Source organism: Pristiophorus japonicus, unplaced genomic scaffold, assembly GCF_044704955.1.
Source record: "Pristiophorus japonicus isolate sPriJap1 unplaced genomic scaffold, sPriJap1.hap1 HAP1_SCAFFOLD_421, whole genome shotgun sequence".
Lineage (NCBI taxonomy): Eukaryota > Metazoa > Chordata > Chondrichthyes > Pristiophoridae > Pristiophorus > Pristiophorus japonicus.
This window is the reverse complement of record NW_027254102.1, coordinates 199843-221536: the sequence shown is the minus strand read 5'-3', so window position 1 is coordinate 221536 and position 21694 is coordinate 199843.

Sequence of the window (21694 nt, the reverse complement as noted above, 5' to 3'; positions counted from 1 at the left end):
AATGTGTTATTAGGCACTTGTAGAGATTCCCTGCAGGGGTTTACTCTTCCCACTTCCTGCGTTTCTCAAATCATCATTCCACCCTCGAACACCGAGCCCTCGGACACACTGATCCTAAGGAGAAACAAGACACAGATATGAAGCTGTGTTTAATGCAGGAAGTTTTATTTCTGAGTGCAGTACATTATTCTGACAGTAGTAATACACGGTCAGGGGTTATGGGACTTGAAGAATCAAACAGAGCCTGCTTCTAGTGAATGAAGTTTTAATTCAGTGAGATCTTGGAGAACTCGGGCTGGTGGGAATCCGATACTGGTCCTTTCACAGCTTCGGTCTGCAACATTGGGACCCACCGGGAAAGGATAATGGGACAGACAGATACATAGAGTGACTTGGAGCAGTTGCTGGGATTAATGAACTATTCCAAATAGTGATTCATTTGCTGAGGGTTTACAGGAGGTGTTTACTGCTGTTAAATACCAGAATCAAATTAATCAGATTGCAACAATTTAAACTGAAAATTCAGCACTTTCTGGCGAGGTGAACGGCCCAGTCACAATGATACTGACCAGTATTTAGAAATGAATGGAACAAGGAGAAGGTGGAAAAAAACATATACACAGAGACCTACACACACAGGCAGGTGCACACACATACACACATCCCACACACAGACAGGTGCATACACATACACACAGACCCACACACATCTGTAACTGGTGAGAAGCTGGGAGTTGTGGATGAGCAGAGAGAGTTTGGGGCCCAATTAGTTAAATCAGTGAAAGCTCAGGGACAGGTACAAAAATAACAAAGGACTAATGGATTGTTTGTGCTCCAGCTGTACAGAGCTTTGAAAAGACCCCATCTGGAGAACTACATTCAGTTCTGGGCACCACACCTCAGGGAGGGTATATTGACCTTGGAGGGAGCACAGCACTGATTCACCAGACTGTTACTTGGGACCCAAGGGTTAAAATATGAGGAGAAATTATAAAAACTGGGCTTGTATTCCCTTGAATACTGAAGGTTATGCGGTGAGTCCATTTGATTCAGGTTTTTAGGATGTGGAAATAAATTGTTAAGATACGTAGATAATTTTTCTGTTGGTGGAGGATTCCACGAGAAGGGGACACAACCTGATAATGAAAGCCAGGCCATTCAGGAGAGAAGTTAGGAAACACTTCTTCACATAAAGGGTGGTAGAAGTGTGGGATTCTCTCACACAAAAAGCAGCAGGTGCTAGCACTGAAATAATGTTAAATCCCAGATCAAGAGATGTTTGCCAATCAAGGGTGTAAAAGGATACAGAACCACGGCAGATCAACGATGATCTCACTGAATGGGGGAACAGGCTCGAGTGGCTGAATGGCCTGCTCCTGTTCCTACCTCTACTTTATACAGAGTGTCAGCATCGAGCACTCCAAGGGCCGGTACAATACAGAGCTCCCTCTACATTACCCTGTTATTAGCAATGTTACTCTGTTCCCCGCCCTGCTCCATACCATTTCTGTTCCTGAGGTCATAAACTTGAATATAGAAAATTATGGGCGACACCATTGAGATGTTTAAGATAATTGAGAGATAATACTTCATCTGGTGCGAGAGTTCAGAAAAAGGTGCACAACCTTCATATTAAAGCTCGGCCACTCAAGTGTGATGTCAGGAAGCAGAAATCTGGAATTCTCTACCAAAATTCTGTTGAGGCTGGAGCACAAATGAAAAATTCAAGACTCAGATTGATAAATGTTTGTCAGGTAGGGTTCTGTGTGTCTGTATATAGACAGATATACAAACAGACACATACCCACACTGAAACACATCAAAACACACATACCCACATATACAGAAACACATACCCACATATACAGAAACACATTGCCAACATAGAGAAAGAGATACCCGCACATAAAGAAACACATATCATTCTCGCAAACGGACCAGGAGAGAATGGGAAGGGCGGTAGTGGATTGAAACCAGTGAGAGTGGTTCTGAAGCCAGTTGATCGTCATGCAACACACAGTCTGCCGATTTCATACACTCCTCCAATGATTACAGCACAGGAGGAGCGCATTCGTCTCATCATGGCTCTCTGCAAGAGTATCTCAGATAGTCCCACTCACAGAATCATAGACATTTACAGCACGGCAGGAGGCCATTTCAGCCCATCGTGTCCACACCGGTCGACCATCCAGGATAATCCCACTTTCCAGCTCTTGGGCCGTAGCCCTGTAGGGTACGGCACTTTAAGTGCTCATCCAAGTATCTTTTAAATGTGGTAATGGTTTCTGCCTCTACCACCCTTTCAGGCTGTGAGTTCCAGAACACCACCACCCTCTAATTGACGAAATTCCGCCTCATATCTCCTCTAAACATTCCCCCAATTACTTTATATCTATATCCCCTGGTTGTTGACCCCACTACAGAGGGAAACAGGTCCTTCCTATCTACTCTATCCAGGCTCTTCATAATTATATACTCCTCAATCACGTCTTCCTCCGCCTCCTCTTTTTCAATGAACAAGGACCGAGGAGAGCTCGAAGGGGACCTGAACGGCGGGATAAAGAGAGCAGGGACCCGAGGCCTGAGATCAGAGAGGGACCTGAGCGATGGGGATAAAAGGAGCAGTGACCCCAGGCCTGAGATCAGAGAGGGACCTGAGCGATGGGGATAAAAGGAGCAGTGACCCCAGGCCTGAGATCAGAGAGGGACCTGAGCGATGGGGATAAAAGGAGCAGTGACCCCAGGCCTGAGATCAGAGAGGGACCTGAGCGATGGGGATAAAAGTAGCGCGGCCCCGAGGCCTGAGATCAGAGAGGGACCTGAGCGATGGAATAAAAGGAGCACTGACCTGAGGCCTGAGGTCAGAGAGCGACCTGAGCGATGGGGATTAAAGGAGCAGTGACCAGAGGCCAGAGGTCAGAGAGGGACGTGAGCGATGGAGATAAATGGAGCAGGGACCACAGGCCTGAGATCAGAGAGGGACCTGAGCGATGGGGATAAAAGGAGTGTTTCGGAGCTTGAGTGAAGGCTGGAGTCACTACGGTACTTTCCTGCGAATGAGAGCTACGTGGATATCACGGTTCAGGAGGTGGACATCCCACAGTATTAGAGTGTGCAGGCAGAGAGGAAGTGGATGACCACCAGACAGAAGAGGAGTAATGGTACGTATTGCAGGAGACACCCCAGTACATCTCGCTCTCCATCAAGTATTGTGTTCTGAGTACCGGTGGGGGGGATGGTGGTTCTGGGGAGTGCAGCCTGAGCCAAGTCCACAGCACCATGGGTGGCTCAGCTGCACAGGTGGGGGTGTTGGCAGAAGAATGGATGAGAAATAGTGGAAGGGGATTCAATAGTCAGGGGAGAAGGCAGGCGTTTCTGTGTCGCAGATGTGACTCCAGGATGGTATGTTGGCTCCTTGGTGCCAGGGTCAATGATGTCACCGAGCGGCTGCAGGAAATTCTAGGGGGAGAGCGAGAACAGCCCGAAAAATGATTGAGAGAGGGAAGATAGATTATGATAGTAAACTAGCACGGAATATAAAAACAGATAGCAAGAGCTTCAAATCTATATAAAGAGGAAAAGTGTGGATAAAGTAAATGTTGGTCCCCTGGAGGATAAGACTGGGGAAAAAATAACGGACAACAGGGAAAAGGCAGAGATTTGAAACAAATTTATTTTTATCGATCTTCACGGGAGAAGACACTAAAAACGTCCAAAAAGCCGCTGTCCCAGTAATGAACCCTGGGGAACACAATGTATAGGTCCCATAGACTAATAACCAGCAGCTGCCCCAATACTGAACCCTGGGGTACATCACTGTATACCTCCCAGAGAATGAAAAACAGCAGCTGTCCCAGTACTGAACCCTGGGGAACATCACTGTATATGTCCCATAGACTGAAAAACAGCAGCTGTCCCAGTACTGAACCCAGCGGAATACTGTATACCTCCCATAGACTTAGAAACAGCAGATGTCCCAGTACTGAACTCTGGGGAACACTGTATACATCCCGTAGACTGAAAAACAGCAGCTGCCCCAGTACTGAACACTGGGAAACACTGTATACATTCCATAGACTGAAGTACAACAGCTGTCCCAGTACTGAACCCTGGGGAACATCACTTTACATGTCCCATAGACTGAAAAACAGAAGCTGTCCCAGTACTGACACTGGGGTACATCACAATACCTCTCACAGACTGAAAAACAGCAGCTGTCCCAGTACTGAACCCTGGGGAACATCACTGCATACCTTCCATAGACTGAAAAACAGCAGCTGCCCCAGTACTGAACCCTGGGGAACACTGTATACCTCCCATAGACTGAAAAACAGCAGCTGTCCCAGTACTGCACCCTGCGTAACATCAATGGATGCCTCCCATGGACTGAAAAATATCAGCTGTCCCAGTACTGAACCCTGGGGAACATCACTGAATACCTCACACAGACTGAAAAATAGGAGCTGTCCCAGTACTGAACCCTGGGGAACATCATTGTGTACATCCCATAGACTGAAAAACAGCAGCTGTCCCAGTACTGAACCCAGGGGAATACTGTATACATTCCATAGACTTAAAAACAGCAGATGTCCCAGTACTTATCTCTGGGGAACACTGTATACCTCCCATAGACTGAAAAACAGCAGATGTCCCATCCTGAACTCTGGGGAACACAGTATACCTCCCATATACTGAAAAACAGCAGCTGCCCCAGTACTGAACCCTGGGAAACACTGTATACATTCCATAGACTGAAAAACAACAGCTGTCCCAGTACTGAACCCTGGGGAACATCACTGTATATGTCCCACAGACTAAAAAACAGCAGCTGTCGCAGTACTGACCCTGGGGTACATCACTATACCTCTCATAGATTGAAAAACAGCAGCTGTCCCAGCACTGAACTCTGGGGAACATCACAGAAAACCTGCCATAGACTGAAAAACGGCAGCTGTCCCAGTACTGAAACCTGGGGAGCATCACTGCATACCTCGCACAGACTCAAAAACATCAGCTGCCCCAGTACTGAACCCAGGGGAATACTGTAGACCTCCCATAGACTTAAAAACAGCAGATATCCCAGTACTGAAACCTGGGGAACATCACTGTATACCTCCCGTAGAATGAAAAACAGCAGATGTCCCAGTACTGAACTCTGGGGAACACTGTATACCTCCCAAAGACTGAGCAACAGCAGCTGCCCCAGGACTGTACCCTGGGTAACACTGCATACATTCAATAGACTGAAAAACAACAGCAGTCCCAGTACTGAACCCTGGAGAACACAACTGTATACATCCCATAGACTGAAAAACAGCAGCTGTCCCAGTACTGAACCCTGGGGAACAACACGGAATACCTCCCATAGGCTTAAAACAGCAGCTGTCCCAGTACTGAAGCCAGGGGAATACTGTAGACCTCCGATAGACTTAAAAACAGCAGCTGTCTGATTACTGAACCCTGGTGAACATCACTTTGTACATCCCATAGACTGAAAAACAGCAGCTGTCCCAGTTGTGAACCCTGCAGAACATAACTGTGTACATCCCGTAGAATGAAAAACAGCAGCTGTCCCAGTGCTGAACCCTGGGGAACATCACTGCAAACCTTCCAGAGACTGAAAAACAGCAGCTGTCCAAGTACTGAACCCTGGGGAACATCACTGCCTCCCTCCCATTGACTGAAAAACAGCAGCTGTCACAGTACTGAACTCTGGGGAACACTGTATACCTCACATAGAGTGAAAAACAGCAGTTGTCCCAGTACTGCACCCTGGGTAACATCAATGTATGCCTCCCATAGACTTAAAAACAACAGCTGTCCCATTACTAAACTCTGGAAAACATCTCATACCTTCCATAGACTGGAAAATATCAGCTGTCCCAGTACTGAACCCTGGGGAACATCACTGAATAACTCACACAGACTGAAAAACAGCAGCTCTCCCAGTACTGACCCCAGGGGAATACTGTACACATTTCATAGACTGAAAAACAACAGCTGGCCCAGTACTGAACCCTGGGGAACATCACTGTATACATCCCATAGACTGAAACGCAGAAGTTGTCCCAGTACTGAACCCTGGGAAACATCACTGTATACCTCCCATAGACTGAAAGACTGCAGCTGCCCCAGTGCGGAACCCTGGGGATCACTGTGTACCTTCCAGAGAATGAAAAACAGCAGCTGTCACAGTACTGAACCCTGGGGAACACTATATACCAGCCATAGGTTGAAAACCAGCAGCTGCCCCAGTACTGAACCCTGGGGAACACTGTATACCTCACATAGAGTGAAAAACAGCAGCTGTATCCAGTACTGAACCCTGGGGAACATCACTGTATACCTCCCATAGACTGAAAGACAGCAGTTGTCCCAGTACTGAACACTGGGAACACTGCATACCTCACATAGACTGAAATACAGCAGCTGTCCCAGTACTGAACCCTGGGGAACATCACTGAACACCTCCCATAGACTGAAAAGCAGCAGCTGTTCCAGTACTGAATCCTGTGGAACACTGTATACCTCCCACAGACTGAGAAACAGCAGATGTCCCAGTACTGAATCCTGGGTAACACTGTATATCTCTCCCATAGACTGGAAAAGAGCAGCTGTTCCACTACTGAACACTGGCGAACACAGTCTACCTCCCATAGATTGAAAAGCAGCAGATGTTACAGAACTGAACCCTGGGGAACATCACTGTCTACCACCCATAGACTGCAAAACAGCACCTGTACCAGTACTGAACACTAAGGAATATCACGATACCTCTCATAGACTGCAAAACAGCAGCTGTCCCAGCACTGAACTCTGGGGAGCATCACAGTGTACCTCCCATAGAATTAAAAACAGCAGCTGTCCCAGTACTGAAGCCTGGGGAACATCACTGTACATGTCCCATAGACTAAAAAACAGCAGCTGTCCCAGTACTGACCCTGGGGTATATCACTATACCTCTCATAGATTGAAAAACAGCAGCTGTCCCAGCACTGAACTCTGGGGAACATCACAGTATACCTCCCATAGACTGAAAAAAGGCAGCTGTCCCAGTAATGAAACCTGGGGAGCATCACTGCATACCTCGCATAGACTGAAAAACATCAGCTGCCCCAGTACTGAAAAACAGCAGCTGTCCCAGTACTGAACCCTGAGCAACACTGCATACCTCCCATAGACTGAAAAACAGCAGCTGTCCCAGCACTGAACCCAGGGGAATAATGTAGACCTCCCATAGACTTAAAAACAGCAGATATCCCAGTACTGAACCCTGGGGAACATCACTGTATACCTCCCGTAGAATGAAAAACAGCAGCTGTCCCAGTACTGAACCCTGGGGAACATGAATGCAAACCTCGCATATACTGAAAAATAGCAGCTGCCCCAGTGCTGAACCCTGGGGATCACTGTATACCTCCCAGAGACTGAAAAACAGCAGCTGTCCGAGTACTGAACCCTGGGGAACATCACTGTCTCCATCCCATTGACTAAAAAACAGCAGCTGTCCCAGTACTGAACCCTGGGGAACACTGTATACCTCACATAGAGTGAAAAAGAACAGCTGATCCAGTACTGAACCCTGGGTAACATGACTGTATACCTCCCATTGACAGAAAAACAGCAGCTGTCCCAGCACTGAACCCAGGGGAATAATGTAGACCTCCCATAGACTTAAAAACAGCAGATATCCCAGTACTGAACCCTGGGGAACATCACTGTATACCTCCCGTAGAATGAAAAACAGCAGCTGTCCCAGTACTGAACCCTGGGGAACATGAATGCAAACCTCGCATATACTGAAAAATAGCAGCTGCCCCAGTGCTGAACCCTGGGGATCACTGTATACCTCCCAGAGACTGAAAAACAGCAGCTGTCCGAGTACTGAACCCTGGGGAACATCACTGTCTCCATCCCATTGACTAAAAAACAGCAGCTGTCCCAGTACTGAACCCTGGGGAACACTGTATACCTCACATAGAGTGAAAAAGAACAGCTGATCCAGTACTGAACCCTGGGTAACATGACTGTATACCTCCCATTGACAGAAAAACAGCAGCTGTCCCAGCACTGAACCCAGGGGATTAATGTAGACCTCCCATAGACTTAAAAACAGCAGATATCCCAGTACTGAACCCTGGGGAACATCACTGTATACCTCCCGTAGAATGAAAAACAGCAGCTGTCCCAGTACTGAACCCTGGGGAACATGAATGCAAACCTCGCATATACTGAAAAATAGCAGCTGCCCCAGTGCTGAACCCTGGGGATCACTGTATACCTCCCAGAGACTGAAAAACAGCAGCTGTCCGAGTACTGAACCCTGGGGAACATCACTGTCTCCATCCCATTGACTAAAAAACAGCAGCTGTCCCAGTACTGAACCCTGGGGAACACTGTATACCTCACATAGAGTGAAAAAGAACAGCTGATCCAGTACTGAACCCTGGGTAACATGACTGTATACCTCCCATTGACAGAAAAACAGCAGCTGTCCCAGCACTGAACCCAGGGGAATAATGTAGACCTCCCATAGACTTAAAAACAGCAGATATCCCAGTACTGAACCCTGGGTAACATCACTGTATACCTCCCATTGACTGAAAAACAGCAGTTGTCCCAGTACAGAACCCTGGTGAACATCTCTGTATACCTCCCATAGACTGAAAAACAGCAGTTGACCCAGTACTGAACCCTGGTGAACATCACTGTATACCTCCCATAGACTGAAAAGCAGCAGGTGTCCCAGTACTGCACCCTGGGTAACATCAATGTATGCCTCCCATAGACTGAAAAACAACAGCTGTCCCAGTACTACACTCTGGAAAACATCTCATACCTCTCCTAGACAGAAAAACAGCAGCTGTCCCAGCACTGAACTCTCGGGAACATCACAATATACCTCCCATAGACTTAAAAACAGCAGCTGTCCCAGTACTGACCCCTGGGGAACATCACTGAATATCTCCCATGGACTGAAAAACAGCAGCTGTCCCAGTACTGAACCCTGTGGAACATCACTGTCTCCCTCCCATAGACTGAAAAACAGCAGCTGTAACATTACTGCACCCTGGGGAACACTGTATAGCAGTCACAGGTTGAAAACCAGCAGCTGCCCCAGTACTGAACAATGGGGAACATTGTATACCTTACATAGAGTGCAAAACTGCAGCTGATCCAGTACTGAACTCTGGGGAACATCACGGAATACCTCCCAAAGACTGAAAACAGCAGCTGTCCCAGTACTGAACACAGGGGAATACTGTAGAACTCCCATAGACTTAACAACAGCAGATGTCCCAGTACTGAACTCTGGGGAACATCACTGTCTACCTCCCATAGACTGAAAAACAGCAGCTGTCCCAGTACTGAACCCTGGGGAACATCACTGCAGACCTCCCATAGAATGAAAAACAGCAGCTGCCCCAGTGCTGAACCCAGGGGATCACTGTATGCCTACCAGAGACTGAAACACAGCAACTGTCCGAGGACTGAACTCTGGGGAACATCACTGTATACCTCCCATTGACTGAAAAACAGCAGCTGTCTGATTACTGAACCCTGGTGATCATCACTGCATACATCCCATAGACTGAAAACCAGCAGCTGTCCCAGTGCTGAACCCTCAGGAACATCACTGAAAATCTCCCATTGACAGAAAAACAGCAGCTGCCCCAGTGCAGAACCCAGGGGATCACTGTATACCTTCTAGAGACTTAAAAACAGCAGCTGTCCGAGTACTGAACCCTGTGGAACATCACTGTCTCCCCCCCATAGACTGAAAAACAGCAGCTGATCCAGTACTGAACCCTGGGGAACATCACTGTATACCTCCCATAGACTGAAAAACAGCAGTTGTCCCAGTACTGAACCCTGGTGAACATCACTGTATACCTCCCATAGACTGAAAAACAGCAGCTGTCCCAGTACTGAACCCTGGGGAACATCACTGCAGACCTCCCGTAGAATGAAAAACAGCAGCTGCCCCAGTACTGAACCCTGGGGAACTTCACTCTATGCCTATCATAGACTGAAAAACAGCAGTTGTGCCAGTGCTGAACCCTGGGGACCATCACTGCAAACTCTCGCATAGACTGAAAAACAGCAGATGCCCCAGTGCTGAACCCAGGGGATAACTGTATACCTTCCAGAGACTGAAAAACAGCAGCTGTCCGAGGACTGAACTCTGGGGAACATCACTGTATACCTCCCATAGACTGAAAAACAGCAGCTGTCTGATTACTGAACCCTGGTGAACATCACTGTATACATCCCATATACTGAAAACCAGCAGCTGTCCCAGTGCTGAACCCTGGGGAACATCACTGTACACCTCCCATATACTGAAAAACACCAGCTGTCCCAGGACTGACCCCTGGGGAACATCACTGAATATCTCCCATTGACTGAAAAAAAGCAGCTGTCCCTGTATTGAACGCAGGGGAATACTGCAGACCTCCAATAGACTTAAAAACAGCAGATGTCGCAGTTCCGAACTCTGGGGAACACTGTATACATCCAATAGACTTAAAAACAGCAGATGTTCCAGTACTGAACCCTGGGGAACATCACTCTATGCCTCCCATAGGCAGAAAAACAGCAGTTATCACAGTACTGAACCCTGGGGAACATCACTGCATACGTCGCAGAGACTGAAAAACAGCAGCTGCCCAAGTGCTGAACCCTGGGTATCACTGTCTCCCTTCCAGAGACTTAAAAACAGCAGCTGTCCGAGTACTGAACCCTGTGGAAAATCACTGTCTCCCTCCCATAGACTGAAAAACAGCAGCTGTAACATTACTGCACCCTGGGGAACACTGTATACCAGCCACAGGTTGAAAACCAGCAGCTGCCCCAGTACTGAACAATGGGGAACACTCTATACCTCACATGGAGTGAAAAACAGCAGCTGATCCAGTACTGAACCCTGGGGAACATCACTGTATACCTCCCATAGACTGAAAAACAGCAGCTGTCCCAGTACTGAACCCTGGTTAACACTGCATACCTCCCATAGACTGAAAAACAGCAGCTGTCCCAGTACTGAACCCAGGGGAATACTATAAACCTGCCATAGACTTAAAAACAGCAGATGCCCCAGTACTGAACCCTGGTGAACATCACTGTATACCTCCCATAGACTGAAAAACAGCAGCTGTCCCAGTACTGAACCCTGGGGAACATCACTGCAGACCTCCCGTAGAATGAAAAACAGCAGCTGCCCCAGTACTGAACCCTGGGGAACATCACTCTATGCATCCCATAGACTGAAAAACAGCAGCAGTCCCTCTGATGAACCCTGGGGAACATCACTGCAAACTCTCGCATAGACTGAAAAACAGCAGCTGCCCCAGTGCTGGACCCAGGGGATCATTGTATACCTTCCAGAGACTGAAAAACAGCAGCTGTCCGAGGACTGAACCCTGGGGAACATCACTGTATAACTCCCATAGACTGAAAGACAGCACCTGTCCCAGTACTGAACCCTGGGGAACATCACTGTATACCTCCCATAGAGTGAAAACCAGCAGCTGTCCCAGTACTGAACCCTGGGAAACATCACTGTATACATCCCATAGACTGAAAAACAGCAGTTATCTCAGTACTAAGCCCTGGGGAACATCACTTCAAACCTCGCATAGACTGAAAAACAGCAGCTGCCCCAGTGCTGAACCCTGGGGATCACTGTATACCTTCCAGAGACTGAAAAAAAGCAGCTGTCCGAGTACTGAACCCTGGGGAACATCACTGACTCCCTCCCATAGGTTGTAAACCAGCAGCTGCCCTAGTACTGAACCCTGGGAACACTAGATACTTCCCATAGACTGAAAAGCAGCAGCTGTCCTAGTACTGAACCCTGGGGAACATCACTGTAGACCTCCCACAGTGTGAAAAACAGCAGCTGTGCCAGTACTGAACACTGGGTAACACTGTATGCCTCTCCCATAGATTGGAAAAGAGCAGCTGTTCCAGTACTGAACCCTGGGCAACACAGTATACCTTCCATTGTTTGAAAAACAGCAGCTGTTACAGAACTGAACCCTGGGGAACATTACTGCATACCTCCCAGAGACTGAAAAACAGCAGCTTTACCAGTACTGAATCTTGGGAACACTGGAGACCTGCCATAGACTTAAAAACAGCAGCTTTTCCAGTAGTGAACCCTGGGGAACATCACTGTATCCCTGCCAGAGACTAAAGAACAGCAGCTGTCCCAATGCTGAACCCTGAAAACGCTGTTTTCCTCCCATAGACTGAACAACAGCAGCTGTCCTTGTACTGAACCAAGGGGAACACTTTCTTTACCTCGCATAGAATGAAAAACAGCAGCTGTCGCAGTACTGAAAACTAGGGAACATGACTGAGTACCTCCCATAGACTGAACAACAGCAGCTGTCCCAGTACAGAAGCCTGGGGAACGCTGTTTTCCTCCCATAGACTGAACAACAGCAGCTGTCCCTGTACTGAACCAAGGGGAACAGTTTGTACCTCGCATAGAATGAAAAACAGCAGCTGTCCCAGTACTGAACACTGGGGAACTTCACAGTATACCTCCCATAGACAGAAAAACAGCAGCAGTCGGAGTACTGATCTCTGGGGAACATCATTGTATACCTCCCATAGAATGAAAAACAGCAGTTGTCCCGTACTGAACCCAGGGGAAAACTGTCTTCCTCCAATAGACTTAAAAACAGCAGCTGTCCCAGTACTGAACCCAGGGGAAACTGTATTTCTCTTATCGACTTAAAAACAGCAGCTGTCCCAGTAATGAACCCTGGGGAGCACTGTATACCTCCCATAGACTGAAAAACAGCAGCGGCCCAATACTGAAACCTGGGGAACAATGTATACCTCCCATAGACTGAAAAACTGCAGCAGTCCCAGTACAGACCCCTGGCGAACACTGTATACCTCCCATAGACTGAAAAATAACAGCTGCCCCAGCACTGAACTCTGGGGAACATCACAGTATACCTCACATAGACTGAAAAGCAGCAGCTGTCCCAGTACTGAACACTGGGGAACATCACTGTTTCCTTCCCAGAGACTGAAAAACAGCAGCTGGGCCAATACTGAACCCTGGGGAACATCACTGTATCCCTGCCAGAGACTAAAGAACAGCAGCTGTCCCAGTACTGATCCCAGGGGAACACTGTATTTCTCCCATAGACTGAAAAACAGCAGCTGTCCCAGTACTGAAGCGTGGGGAACACTGTATACCTCCCAGAGACTGAAAAACAGCAGCTGTCCCAGTACTGAACCCTGGGGAACATTGTGTACCTCGCATAGACTGAAAAACAGCAGCTGTCCCAGTATAGAACCCTGGGGAACACCACAGTATGCCTCACATAGAGTGAAAAACAGCAGCATTCCCAGTAATGAACCCTGGGGAACATCACAGTATACCTCCCATAGACTGAAAAACAGCAGCAGTCCCAGTACTGATCCCTGAGGAACATCACTGTATACATCCCATAGACTGAAAAACAGCAGCTGCCCCAGTACTGAACCTTGGGGAACATCACAGTATACCTCCCATAGAGTGAAAATCAGCAGCATTCCCAGTTCTGATCCCTGGGGAACATCACTGTACACCTCCCATAGACTGAAAAACAGCAGCTGTCTGATTACTGAACCCTGGTGAACATCACTGTGTATTTCCCTAGACTGAAAAACAGCAGCTGTCCCAGTACTGAATCCTGGGGAACATCACAGTATACCTCCCATGGACTGACAAACAGTAGCTGTCCCAGTACTGAAGCCAGGGGAACACTGTCTACCTCCCGTAGACTTAAAAACAGCAGCTGGCCCAGTACTGAACCCTGCGGAGCACTGTATACCTCCCATGGACTAAAAAAACAGCAGCTGGCCAAGTACTCAACCCTGGGGAACATCACTGAATACCTCCCATAGACTGGAAAACAGCAGCTGTCCCAGTACCGAACACAGGGAAACACTATAGCTCCTATAGACTGAAAAACAGCAGCTGTCACAGTCCTTGAAGCCTGGGGATCATCACTGTATCCCTGCCAGAGACTAAAGAACAGCAGCTGTCCCAGTATAGAACCCTGAGGAAGACTGTATACTTCCCATATACTGAAAAACAGCAGCTCTCTGATGACTGAACCCTGGTGAACATCACTGTGTACTTCCCTAGTCTGAAAAACACAGCTGTCCCAGTACTGAACCCTGGGACCATCACAGTATACCTTCCAATCGACTGAAAAACAGCAGCAGTCCCAGTACTGAACCCAGTGGAAACTGTATTCCTCCCATAGACTGGAAAACAGCAGCTGTCCCAGTACCGAACACAGGGAAACACTATAGCTCCTATAGACTGAAAAACAGCAGCTGTCACAGTCCTTGAAGCCTGGGGATCATCACTGTATCCCTGCCAGAGACTAAAGAACAGCAGCTGTCCCAGTACTGAACCCTGGGGAACACTTTATTTCTCACATAGACTGAAAGACAGCAGCTGTCCCAGAACTGAACCCTGGGGAGCACTGTATACCTCCCATAGACTGAAAAACAGCAGCTGTCCCAGTACTGAATCCTGGGGAACACTTTATTTCTCACATGGACTGAAAAACAGAAGCTGACCTAGTACTGAAGCCTGGGGAACACTGTATATATCGCATAGCCTGAAAAACAGCAGCTGTCCCAGTATAGAACCCTGAGGAAGACTGTATACTTCCCATATACTGAAAAACAGCAGCTCTCTGATGACTGAACCCTGGTGAACATCACTGTGTACTTCCCTAGTCTGAAAAACAGCAGCTGTCCCAGTACTGAACCCTGGGACCATCACAGTATACCTTCCAATCGACTGAAAAACAGCAGCAGTCCCAGTACTGAACCCAGTGGAAACTGTATTCCTCCCATAGACTGGAAAACAGCAGCTGGCCCAGTCCTGAACACTGGGGAACATCACTGTATCCCTGCCAGAGACTAAAGAACAGCAGCTGTCCCAGTACTGATTCCTGGGGAACACTGTATTTCTCCCATAGACTGAAAAACAGCAGCTGTCCCAGTACTGAACCCTGGGGAACACTTTATTTCTCACATAGACTGAAAAACAGCAGCTGACCTAGTACTGAAGCCTGGGGAACACTGTATATCTCGCATAGACTGAAAAACAGCAGCTGTCCCAGTATAGAACCCTGAGAAAGACTGTATACTTCCCATATACTGAAAAACAGCAGCTGTCTGATGACTGAACCCTGGTGAACATCACTGTGTACTTCCCTAGTCTGAAAAACAGCAGCTGTCCCAGTACTGAACCCTGGGAACATCACAGTATACCTTCCAATCGACTGAAAAACAGCAGCAGTCCCAGCACTGATCCCTGGGGAACATCAGTGTATACCTCCCATAGACTTAAAAACAGCATCTGTCCCAGTACTGAACCCAGTGGAAACTGTATTCCTCCCATAGACTGGAAAACAGCAGCTGTCCCAGAACTGAACCCTGGGGAGCACTGTATACCTCCCATAGACTGAAAAACAGCAGCTGGCCCAGTCCTGAACACTGGGGAACATCACTGTATCCCTTCCAGAGACTAAAGAACAGCAGCTGTCCCAGTACTGATTCCTGGGGAACACTGTATTTCTCCCATAGACTGAAAAACAGCAGCTGTCCCAGTACTGAAACCTGGGGAACATCACTGCAGACCTCCCGTAGAATGAAAAACAGCAGCTGCCCCAGTATTGAACCCTGGGGAACATCACTCTATGCCTCCCATAGACTGAAAAACAGCAGTTGTGCCAGTGCTGAACCCTGGGGGACATCACTGCAAACTCTCGCATAGACTGAAAAATAGCAGCTGCCCCAGTGCTGAACCCAGGGGATCACTGTATACCTAACAGAGACTGAAAAACAGCAGCTGTCCGAGGACTGAACTCTGGGGAACATCACTGTATACCTCCCATAGACTGAAAAACAGCAGCTGTCTGATTACTGAACCCTGGTGAACATCACTGTATACATCCCATAGACTGAAAACCAGCAGCTGTCCCACTGCTGAACCCTGGGGAACATCACTGTATACCTCCCATATACTGAAACACACCAGCTGTCCCAGGACTGACCCCTGGTGAACATCACTGAATATCTCCCATTGACTGAAAAACAGCAGCTGTCCCAGTACTGAACGCAGGGGAATACTGCAGACCTTCAATTGACTTAAAAACAGCAGATGTCCCAGTTCCGAACTTTGGGGAACACTGTATACATCCAATAGACTTAAACACAGCAGATGTCCCAGTACTGAACCCTGGGGAACATCACTGCATACCTCGCAGAGACTGAAAAACAGCAGCTGCCCCAGTGCTGAACCCTGTGGAACATCACTGTCTCCCCCCCATAGACTGAAAAACAGCAGCTGTAACATTACTGCACCCTGGGGAACACTGTATACCAGCCATAGGTTGAAAACCAGCAGCTGTCCCAGTACTGAACCCTGGGGAACACTGTATACCTCCCATAGACTGAAAAACAGCAGCTGTCCCAGTACTGAACCCTGGTTAACATCACTGTTTACCTCCCATAGACTGAAAAACAGCAGCTGTCTGATTACGGAACGCTGGTGAACATCATTGCAGACCTCCCGTAGAATGAAAAACAGCAGCTGTCCCAGTACTGAACCCTGGGGAACATCACTCTATGCCTCCCATAGACTGAAAAACAGCAGCTGCCCCAGTGCTGAACCCTGGGGAACATCACTGCAAACTCTCGCATAGACTGAAAAACAGCAGCTGCCCCAGTGCTGAACCCAGGGGATCATTGTATACCTTCCAGAGACTGAAAAAAAGCAGCCGTCCGAGGACTAAACTCTGGGGAACATCACTGTATACCTCCCATAGACTGAAAAACAGCAGCTGTCCCAGTACTGAACCCTGGGGAACATCACGGAATACCTCCCAAAGACTGAAGACAGCAGCTGTCCCAGTACTGAACCCAGGGGAATACTGTAGACCTCCCATATACTTATCAACAGCAGATGTCCCAGTACTGAACTCTGGGGAACATCACTGTATACCTCCCATAGACTGAAAAACAGCAGCTGTCTGATTACTGAACCCTGGTGAACATCACTGTATACATCCCATAGACTGAAAACCAGCAGCTGTCCCAGTGCTGAACCCTGGGGAACATCGCTGTACACCTCCCATATACTGAAAAACACCAGCTGTCCCACGACTGACCCCTGGGGAACATCACTGAATATCTCCCATTGACTGAAAAACAGCAGCTGTCCCAGTACTGAACGCAGGGGAATACTGCAGACCTCCAATAGACTTAAAAACAGCAGATGTCGCAGTTCCGAACTCTGGGGAACACTGTATACATCCAGTAGACTTAAACACAGCAGATGTCCCAGTACTGAACCCTGGGGAACATCACTGCATACCTCGCAGAGACTGAAAAACAGCAGCTGCCCCAGTGCTGAACCATGGGGATCACTGTATACCTTCCAGAGACTTAAAAACAGCAGCTGTCCGAGTACTGAACCCTCTGAAACATCACTGTCTCCGTCCCATAGACTGAAAAACAGCAGCTGTAACATTACTGCACCCTGGGGAACACTGTATACCAGCCATAGGTTGAAAACCAGCAGCTGCCCCAGTACTGAACAATGGGGAACACTGTATACCTCACATAGAGTGAAAAACAGCAGCTGATCCAGTACTGAACCCTGGGGAACATCACTGTCTACCTCCCATAGACTGAAAAACAGCAGCTGTCCCAGTACTGAACCCAGGGGAATACTATAAACCTCCCATAGACTTAAAAACAGCAGATGTCCCTGTACTGAACTCTGGTGAACATCACTGTATACCTCCCATAGACTGAAAAACAGCAGCTGTCCCAGTACTGAACCCTGGGGAACATCACTGCAGACCTCCGGTAGAGTGAAAAACAGCAGCTGCCCCAGTACTGAACCCTGGGGAACATTACTCTATGCCTCCCATAGACTGAAAAACAGCAGCAGTCCCTCTGCTGAACCCTGGGGAACATCACTGCAAACTCTCGCATAGACTGAAAAACAGCAGCTGCCCCAGTGCTGGACATAGGGGATCATTGTATACCTTCCAGAGACTGAAAAACAGCAGCTGTCCGAGGACTGAACCCTGGGGAACATCACTGTATACCTCCCATAGAGTGAAAACCAGCAGCTGTCCCAGTACTGAACCCTGGGAAACATCACTGTATACATCACATAGACTGAAAAACAGCAGTTATCTCAGTACTAAACCCTGGGGAACATCACTTCAAACCTCGCATAGACTGAAAAACAGCAGCTGCCCCAGTGCTGAACCCTGGGGATCACTGTATACCTTCAGAGACTGAAAAAAAGCAGCTGTCCGAGTACAGAACCCTGCGGAACATCACTGACTCCCTCCCATAGGTTGAAAACCAGCAGCTGCCCTAGTACTGAACCCTGGGGAACATCACTGTAGACCTCCCACAGTGTGAAAAACAGCAGGTGTCGCAGGACTGAATCCTGGGTAACACTGTATGCCTCTCCCATAGATTGGAAAAGAGCAGCTTTTCCAGTGCTGAACCCTGGGCAACACATTATACCTCCCATAGTTTGAAAAACAGCAGCTGTTACAGAACTGAACCCTGGGAAACATTACTGCATACCTCCCATAGACTGAAAAACAGCAGCTTTACCAGTACTGAATCCTGGGAACACTGGAGACCTCCCATAGACTTAAGAACAGCAGCTTTCCCAGTACTGAACCCTGGGGAACATCACTGTAACCCTGCCAGAGACTAAAGAACAGCAGCTGTCCCAATGCTGAACCCTGAAAACGCTGTTTTCCTCCCATAGACTGAACAACAGCAGCTGTCCCTGTACTGAACCAAGGGGAACACTTTGTACGTCGCATAGAGTGAAAAACAGCAGCTGTCGCAGTACGGAAAACTGGGGAACATGACTGAGTACCTCCCATAGACTGAACAACAGCAGCTGTCCCAGTACTGAAGCCTGGGGAACGCTGTTTTCCTCCCATAGACTGAACAACAGCAGCTGTCCCTGTACTGAACCAAGGGGAACACTTTGTACCTCGCATAAAATGAAAAACAGCAGCTGTCCCAGTATAGAACCCTGAGGAAGACTGTATACTTCCCATAGACTGAAAAACAGCAGCTGTCTGATTACTGAAACCTGGTGAACATCACTGTGTATTTCCCCAGACGGAAAAAAAACAGCAGCTGTCCCAGTACTGAACACTGGGGATCATCACTGTATCCCTGCCAAAGACTAAAGAACAGCAGCTGTCCCAGTACTGAACCCTGGGGAACACTTTATTTCTCACATAGACTGAAAGACAGCAGCTGTCCCAGAACGGAACCCTGGGGAGCACTGTATACCGCCCATAGACTGAAAAGCAGCAGCTGTCCCAGTACTGAACCCAGGGGAACACTATATTTCTCGCATAGACTGAAAAACAGCAGCTGTCCCAGTATAGAACCCTGAGGAATACTGTACACTTCACATATACTGAAAAACAGCAGCTGTCTGATTACTGAACCCTGGTGAACATCACTGTGTACTTCCCTAGTCTGAAAAACAGCAGCTGTCCCAGTACTGAAACCTGGGAACATCACAGTATACCTCCCATCGACTGAAAAACAGCAGCAGTCCCAGCACTGATCCCTGGGGAACATCAGTGTATACCTCCCATAGACTTAAAAACAGCATCTGTCCCAGTACTGATTCCTGGGGAACACTGTATTTCTCCCATAGACTGAAAAACAGCAGCTGTCCCAGTACTGAACCCTGGTTAACATCACTGTTTACCTCCCATAGACTGAAAAACAGCAGCTGTCTGATTACGGAACGCTGGTGAACATCACTGCAGACCTCCCGTAGAATGAAAAACAGCAGCTGTCCCAGTACTGAACCCTGGGGAACATCACTCTATGCCTCCCATAGACTGAAAAACAGCAGCTGCCCCAGTGCTGAACCCTGGGTAACATCACTGCAAACTCTCGCATAGACTGAAAAACAGCAGCTGCCCCAGTGCTGAACCCAGGGGATCATTGTATACCTTCCAGAGACTGAAAAAAAGCAGCCGTCCGAGGACTAAACTCTGGGGAACATCACTTTATACCTCCCATAGACTGAAAAACAGCAGCTGTCCCAGTACTGAACCCTGGGGCACATCACGGAATACCTCCCAAAGACTGAAGACAGCAGCTGTCCCAGTACTGAACCCAGGGGAATACTGTAGACCTCCCATATACTTAACAACAGCAGATGTCCCAGTACTGAACTCTGGGGAACATCACTGTATACCTCCCATAGACTGAAAAACAGCAGCTGTCTGATTACTGAACCCTGGTGAACATCACTGTATACATCCCATAGACTGACAAACAGCAGCTGTCCCAGTACTGAACCCTGGGGAACATTAATGCAGACCTCCCGTAGAATGAAAAACAGCAGCTGCCCCAGTACTGAACCCTGGGGAACTTCACTCTATGCCTCCCATAGACTGAAAAACAGCAGCTGTCTGATTACTGAACCCTGGTGAACATCACTGTATACATCCCATAGACTGAAAACCAGCAGCTGTCCCAGTGCTGAACCCTGGGGAACATCGCTGTACACCTCCCATATACTGAAAAACACCAGCTGTCCCACGACTGACCCCTGGGGAACATCACTGAATATCTCCCATTGACTGAAAAACAGCAGCTGTCCCAGTACTGAACGCAGGGGAATACTGCAGACCTCCAATAGACTTAAAAACAGCAGATGTCGCAGTTCCGAACTCTGGGGAACACTGTATACATCCAGTAGACTTAAACACAGCAGATGTCCCAGTACTGAACCCTGGGGAACATCACTGCATACCTCGCAGAGACTGAAAAACAGCAGCTGCCCCAGTGCTGAACCATGGGGATCACTGTATACCTTCCAGAGACTTAAAAACAGCAGCTGTCCGAGTACTGAACCCTCTGAAACATCACTGTCTCCGTCCCATAGACTGAAAAACAGCAGCTGTAACATTACTGCACCCTGGGGAACACTGTATACCAGCCATAGGTTGAAAACCAGCAGCTGCCCCAGTACTGAACAATGGGGAACACTGTATACCTCACATAGAGTGAAAAACAGCAGCTGATCCAGTACTGAACCCTGGGGAACATCACTGTCTACCTCCCATAGACTGAAAAACAGCAGCTGTCCCAGTACTGAACCCAGGGGAATACTATAAACCTCCCATAGACTTAAAAACAGCAGATGTCCCTGTACTGAACTCTGGTGAACATCACTGTATACCTCCCATAGACTGAAAAACAGCAGCTGTCCCAGTACTGAACCCTGGGGAACATCACTGCAGACCTCCGGTAGAGTGAAAAACAGCAGCTGCCCCAGTACTGAACCCTGGGGAACATTACTCTATGCCTCCCATAGACTGAAAAACAGCAGCAGTCCCTCTGCTGAACCCTGGGGAACATCACTGCAAACTCTCGCATAGACTGAAAAACAGCAGCTGCCCCAGTGCTGGACATAGGGGATCATTGTATACCTTCCAGAGACTGAAAAACAGCAGCTGTCCGAGGACTGAACCCTGGGGAACATCACTGTATACCTCCCATAGAGTGAAAACCAGCAGCTGTCCCAGTACTGAACCCTGGGAAACATCACTGTATACATCACATAGACTGAAAAACA